This window comes from Tyto alba, unplaced genomic scaffold, assembly GCF_018691265.1.
Source record: "Tyto alba isolate M040663 unplaced genomic scaffold, T.alba_DEE_v4.0 Super-Scaffold_28, whole genome shotgun sequence".
NCBI lineage: Eukaryota > Metazoa > Chordata > Aves > Strigiformes > Tytonidae > Tyto > Tyto alba.
The window spans coordinates 10760841-10767681 of NW_024881302.1; positions in this window are offsets into that span (position 1 = coordinate 10760841).

Here is a 6841-nt window from a genome sequence, read left to right on the forward strand (position 1 = left end):
ATTCCACCCTTGGTGATGTGCAGAAGAGAGCAAAAAAATTATGACAGTTCCACTTTGACAAACTGAAACAGGGATGGCAAGTCTATTCTCAGCCTCTTCCCAAATAAGACAAGTTTGTCTCCTGTGATTCACTACCCACCACCCTCTCCTTGTAGACTAACACTGCATCTCTTACTTCCTAGTGGGAGTTTCACACACTTGGGCTGATCCACAAATATGTCATGTCTACAACCCCTTCATTCAATTTGCATGCTGAAAACTATCCTGGCCAAAACCCCAGTCACCTATGCTTCACAGCACATCAGGGGTTTTCAGCGGTCCCATCCATTGATGGACCCTGGGAACAGGACAGGGATCTTTGATTTGGTAGATATGAACAGTTAAGAAAATGAGCTTATCACAGACCCGATTGCCCCAGATCCTCAGGAGAAACAAGCTGACTTCCCACAGAGCTGACAGTTGTGCTCTTCCCTGGTGGCTGAAGACTCAGGTGTATGAGCAGGACATATCTTCTGCTAAACCCCCAAGGTCAGCTTTGAGCACCACTTCCTTCCACAGTGATTTAAGAGATTGATTAGGTGAAGGTAGGTTAAAGCTCTGGCTTTCTGCCAATGGGCTTTGGCAAGAGAAAACGCTTAACTACAGAAGACATGCAGGCTTCCCAGATGAACAGCAACAACACTGTCAGAGATATGGAAACAAATAGCTTTCAAAAGGCTCAAAGGATGCAGTTCAGCAGTCACAAACTAGTGATTGCTAGCAGGGCTGTGCTAAGGATTGTTGAATACAAACAGATTAAAAATCACAGGCAATTCCTGAACTAACACCTAAAAAAAAAAAAGCCCCCTTTAGTACCTCCTTTCCCTACCATTCTGACCCTTTCATGGGCATCTGCCCTGTCCCCCTGTGGCTCAGCCTCACAGCCCCTCCCTGAGGGCTGCCTGCTCCCAGCTATATTTCTGCCTGGGCATCTAGTTGTGACCCAGGCTGACTCCTCTCCACCCAGGATTGGCTGATAGTCCTCTGCTTGGCAAGTATAGTTCAGGGTCCAAAAGCACAGAGTAGCCAGCTGTTCCACAGCCAGTCCTGGGCAGTTGTGTCTACAGCCACTGTCAGGTTTAGAAGCAGAAGCTGACAATCTCCCCAGGCAATCCCTTTCACCTCCACTGCCATCTAGAGCAGTTTAAGAGAAAATAAAAATCCACAAAAGCTGCAAACATGCACTAATGGCAACATGTGCTGCAAATCATCCTAGCACTGCTGTCCATCTCCAAATGCACCTAACTTTTTCTTAACACTCTCCTTCGTACACCCTGGAATGCATGAGCGCTGCCTTAGAGAGTAAATAACTTAAAGTACTGATGGACCTGAACTGAAGCCAGGGTCAGAGAGCAACCATCTGTCAAGGAAAAATGCAAAAGCCTGATCTAGATCTACACAGACTAGATTCTTTTGTTTGCCAGAGAGAACAGCCTCCTTCATGCAGTCTTTCCTCTGACAGCCAGACCACTGTTGAACCAACGATACCAGTTCCTTCACAACCAAACATAGGGCCAGTTCAATGGAAGGCAAATGTGGGAATACAGTGGAAGATTGGCTCAGATGACTTGCAGCTAGGGATGTTGAAAAACACACATATCATAGTAATTGTTGTTTAGCTTTGTGTGCTTGCCAGGTAGAATGCCTCTGTTAGATAGCATAGGCCTGTGAGACCCAAAAGCACCTTAAACATCCTTGAGATTCCCACCCTGCTGTGGGAAAGATCAAAGCACAGTGGAAAACTACATCTGCAAAAATCCCTGATATATTCCTACAAAACCAGCAGGTTCAAGATCTTTTCTTTCTTCTCTCTCTGGCTAGAAAGGACTGAGCTCCGCGGTACCTGTATCCCTGCTTGCATGACGCTGCCCAGATGCTGCTGTGGAGATCCCCCAGGTTATGAGGTAGTGAGAAAAATGTACTCATTGTATTTCATCCATTGTTTGTGGTTGTTCCTGTGTCCTGTCTGTGCCAGCTCACACAGCAAGGGAGAGGAAACACCCACAGAACTGCTGGACATAGAAAGTAACTGCTTCAGGTATGTGCAGTGAATGAGCCTTCTGCCAGTATCAGATATTGCTGATGTGTTGATGGATTTTTAATATCCCACAAGGAAATAAACCACACTAATACAACACCACTCTAGAAACCAGAGCTTAAGCAACAAGAACAGCTTGTTTCATCCTTCCAAAAGACAGATGTGCTTGTGTAACACTGCACTAGTGTCTGTGTTGACCATGCATTACTGAAAATGTGTAAGGGATCTGATCTCATACTACAGTATTGTTAAAGAAAAGGGCATTGGTTTACTGATTAAAAGCTTTTAGAGTCTGAATATATAGTTTATCTAAACAGTATCTGGTCTACCAGACATGAATTCTGGACAGGTTAATGCCAGCCTGTCACACTTTTCAATGAGCAGCATCCTTATCTTGCCCATGTAATTCAAATATTGTACATAAAAAGCTGGGAGGAAAAAGCCTGAGAGATGGAAGAATGTTAAAGTGAAACAGAATTAAAATGCATTTATAGTCAGGAAAGCAAGTGCTAAAAAAATGGTACACTACTCCACAGCAAAGCTGTACAAGCAAATTGATTCTTCGGTTCACTGACAGAACAAAAGAAATGTTTTTACTCAGAGTAACATAGTGTTACTTCACTCTTATTTAAATAAGGGTAGAGCATTTTGAAATCAGAAGTCATTGCAAGGGAAGAAACTAAGTGTTATACATTTAGCTTCCATATTTTCCTCCATGACCCCAACAAAAAAGTTTAGTAGTTTCAGTTGACCAAAAATTTTTTGTTGATAAAATAGTGAACACCTCCCTTCATTAAGTCTCATCAGACCCAACCACACTGCACATTCATGGGTGCCTGTTTATCTGTTACAATTTTTCCCCTCACCTGAGCATCTTAAAGTTTACACCACCTGAAAGCATCCCATTCAGACACCCTTGGTAATAACTCTTTTCTTATATTGAAAGTTGGAGATCACTATTGGACAATCAGTGTTACAAGTCTACTGTGATACTGAAGAGTTAGGAAGTACCAACTTACACATACAGACACGTAATGTTTAGGAAAGATGTGAGAAGATTGTACCATTGTTCCCCTTGTCACCTCCACAACAAGAAAAAAAATAGCTTAGGAAAACAGGTGTTACACAGATTGCAGTAGAATATTCCTGAACAGTTCACAGATGTAGTAGTTCATGTCTAAATGCAAGCACCTAGCATATACATCTTACAGTGTTCATGTATACATATTAAGGACAAAGTGCATCCATACTTTCCAGGGCTCTAAAAGATACCTAAGGCTTACAAACACATTTTTCTTAAATTTCTTGATTTGATGTATAAAATTCTATTGTCAGCTGTAAAAAAGCAAATTTAATAATAAAGTTCAGATGTCAAAGCTAAGCTGTTAGCTTAAATTTAAAACATGACATTTTTTAAATGACTAACATCAAGCAGACATTATTTAATTTTAAAATCAATTTATAGGCTTTTTCTTTCAAAACTTTGTAAGTGTATTGCAGAACAGCTATTTCACATAGACCTCGCTCTGCATCCTTCCTAAGCTGCTATAAATAAAACATTCAAAAAATATCTACTCCAGTTATTCTCTCTTCTCCATCACAATTCACCTGCAGTGTTATTAAAAAAAAAAAAAAAAAATCTATTGCACAACAAAATGTAAGTGGAGCTTGTGTTCAATCAGCACTCCCACATCACAGGAACAAATTCTATTTTCAATAACGTTAATTACTTTTCTTAACAGTCCTCCTCTTCTGCATTCACAGCTCCCATTTTAAGTCACTTCATAAACTTCTGCTAGGGTAACCCATAACTGCTTGAGACCGATTAACACAATAAAGCTATTTCAAATGGATTGGTTTATTATTTACTGAAGGATTAGATCATTGCTGGCACTCAATAAATGCCTGCTATTTAGGAAGCAATCTAATTATTTGGTATGTCTCCAATATAACCTGTTAATAGACCATGTCCATATAGTGGTTTGTGACTCTTATCCTTCAGAAAGATGCTTAGACTTCTTGATGGGGGTGATATTGCATTGCATCTAACATCATATCTAATACAGTAATAACACATTTCACATTGTAACTAATTACTAGTAGTGAGAAAACACCTAGCCCCACTTCAATGAATAACATTGTTGCTATTGATTTCAATGCAGTCTGGGTTTTATGTATCCTCTAGTATTAGCATAACCTTTCATGTGAATTTCTAGAATCCAACTGTGTTCAGAGTTCCAACCCTGCTCTTGTGGATGCAGGCTTAATACTGAATCTGCCCTCCCTAAGTGGGAAAGAGTTTAGACTGGTGTGACAAGAACCCAGGATTTTGGGGAGTAGCCAGATTTCAATTTAAGTAGATCTCTAACTGCTACAGCACTATGTACTGACAAACAGAAAAAATAAACTGAACAAAGTAGGTAGAAGGAAAAAATATTAATATAAAAGTCCTTATCTAAGCAGCATAGATATTTTTTCCTACTGCAGTATCCAAATTTCTCATTTCCTTCTCTCCAACTACACACAAATCCAATACAATCAGGAATTTCAGGATGTAAAAGAACTATATCTTCCACCTACAATGGTAATGCATGGGAAGAATAGTGTCAGTCTGATTCTTGATATTATTCAGTAATTCAGGGCTGTAGTAGACAATCAGTAACTTAAGCAGTTGGTGTTAAGGCACTTGCATTGACACTTTGTAAACTATAAGGCTTTTTTCACTTTGTTTTAGACTTATCCTGGTCCTCTGTTATATGTTTCCACCATGCATGTTTTGAAGATGTCCTGCAGTCATCTTCAAAGACCACCTGAATCCACAGTTGAAGTGTACCTACAGTGGAACTTCTTGATTTATTCTGGGGATATCCAAATAAATCACATGCACTAAAGTCATTCCCCAAAAGCCAACACATAGTAAGCAAGGTTGTCTGGAAGACTCAGTTCAGGATATAGTGCAGCTTTGAAGTGAAATGCTAACAGAATCAGCCATGCATTGTCTTTTATAGCTTTTATTTAAATCTCCACCTTTTCATCAACACAGTGCCTGAAACTAAGAAAAATTACATAGGAGTCAGATTTCTAGGCCAACTATTTTTTAAGTAAAAGGACAGCCCCCAGGAATCTACAGAAGCCATAATCACCTTATACCAGTGCTGTCATTGCCAGGAAATAACATCATGTTTATTTTAAGCAGCCAGTAGATTTTTTTCATCAATGGGTATCTGAAAGAAATAATGCCCCTCTTTCACTTGATAATCCCATCTGTTGAGACTGACACCATAATGATCACTTAATCAGGAAGATTTTATCGCTCTCTGGCTTTACACACTGGGTAGTTACTAATGAATGTCTTGTAAATCTCATAACAGAGTTGAAAGGGAATGGTAAACAGTTAATCCATACTATTTAAAGTCCCCCGTAAAAATTAAGATGCAATGCCATAAGGACCATTTATATGCTAAGAGAAGAATTAGTCATCTAAATGCATTAAAGATGAGAAAAGAGGATATTAATTATTATTTTACAAGAGTAAAATTATTTTTCTGGCTTTTAGAATAAAGAAAATTGCTAGATCTGAGGATTGAGATAACCTAGGCTATTTATTTAATTGGAAGGATGTCGTTTCTGCATCGAACTTGTGCACAGAAACAACTTGGACATCACCACATACCAACACATTTCAGGAAAATTAGTCTGCCATCTAAAGAAAACTACCCGCATGAAACATCTGACTCACCCCGTCCCCACAGTGAGCAACTATAAAGATAACTAAGCAGAATTACAAGTCATCACCAAAGCTTTCTTTTCTCTTCACATAATCCCATGTCCAGAGACACTTGATATATTTTGTTTAGTTTTTTATACCATCCCACAGGCAGCTGACACTATTTGGTCACCAACAGACAGACCAAGGTTTATGGTGGAACAGTAAGGAAGGAGTCTGTTTTACTCGATTGTTATCCACATCTGTCATATTACATATTATGCTTTTATTATTGGCAAACTTAAGCAAGTGCCTTACTCCATTTTGTAGTCAATATAATATCCAGATGAAGATAGCAAAAGGCTCACATGTTTAATGAGGAAAAGTAGATATTAGGTATTGATGTATGCTTCTGACTAACTCAGTAGACTTAGCAAATGTAATATTCTCATTTCCACATCCATTCTTCATCGTGTGTTCAAGTATGATTATACAGACTGCTTAATATTTCTGAATTAAGTAAAATGAGCCTCTTGTGGCTAGAGATGTTTATTATTCTAAGTATTTTAGGTTGTTAGGCTAATTTTATTTAAATTACTATCCACTGCCTGACACCCTTAATATTTTTCATTGATACGTCTTCAGGGTTTTACTTAACCCTAAAGTCAACTTTGCAGAAGCAGTATATAAATTCCCTTTCGATTCACCTATAATTTTATCATTACTAATTCTTCACAGCTGTTCAGATATAGCACATCCCTAATAATACTCAGTAATACGGAGACACTTTTTATTACCTATTCCATTTGAGTTAAAACTAAGTTGTCAGGAAGAGTACACAGCTCACAGCAGCACACTCTGCTTCCCATAGAGCTTACTGCCCTCTGCCAAGAACAGTGCTGAGCAGAGGCCAGGCCCTGGCACATGCACATTCAGCAGAGCCAGGCTGGCTGATACCAGAAGAGTGCATGGCCCTCTAGAGAGAAATTATTTCCTAGTGTTCCAGAAACACTCTTATACTTTATATATTGTTTGTTAATGGTTTCTTCCTCAATCTT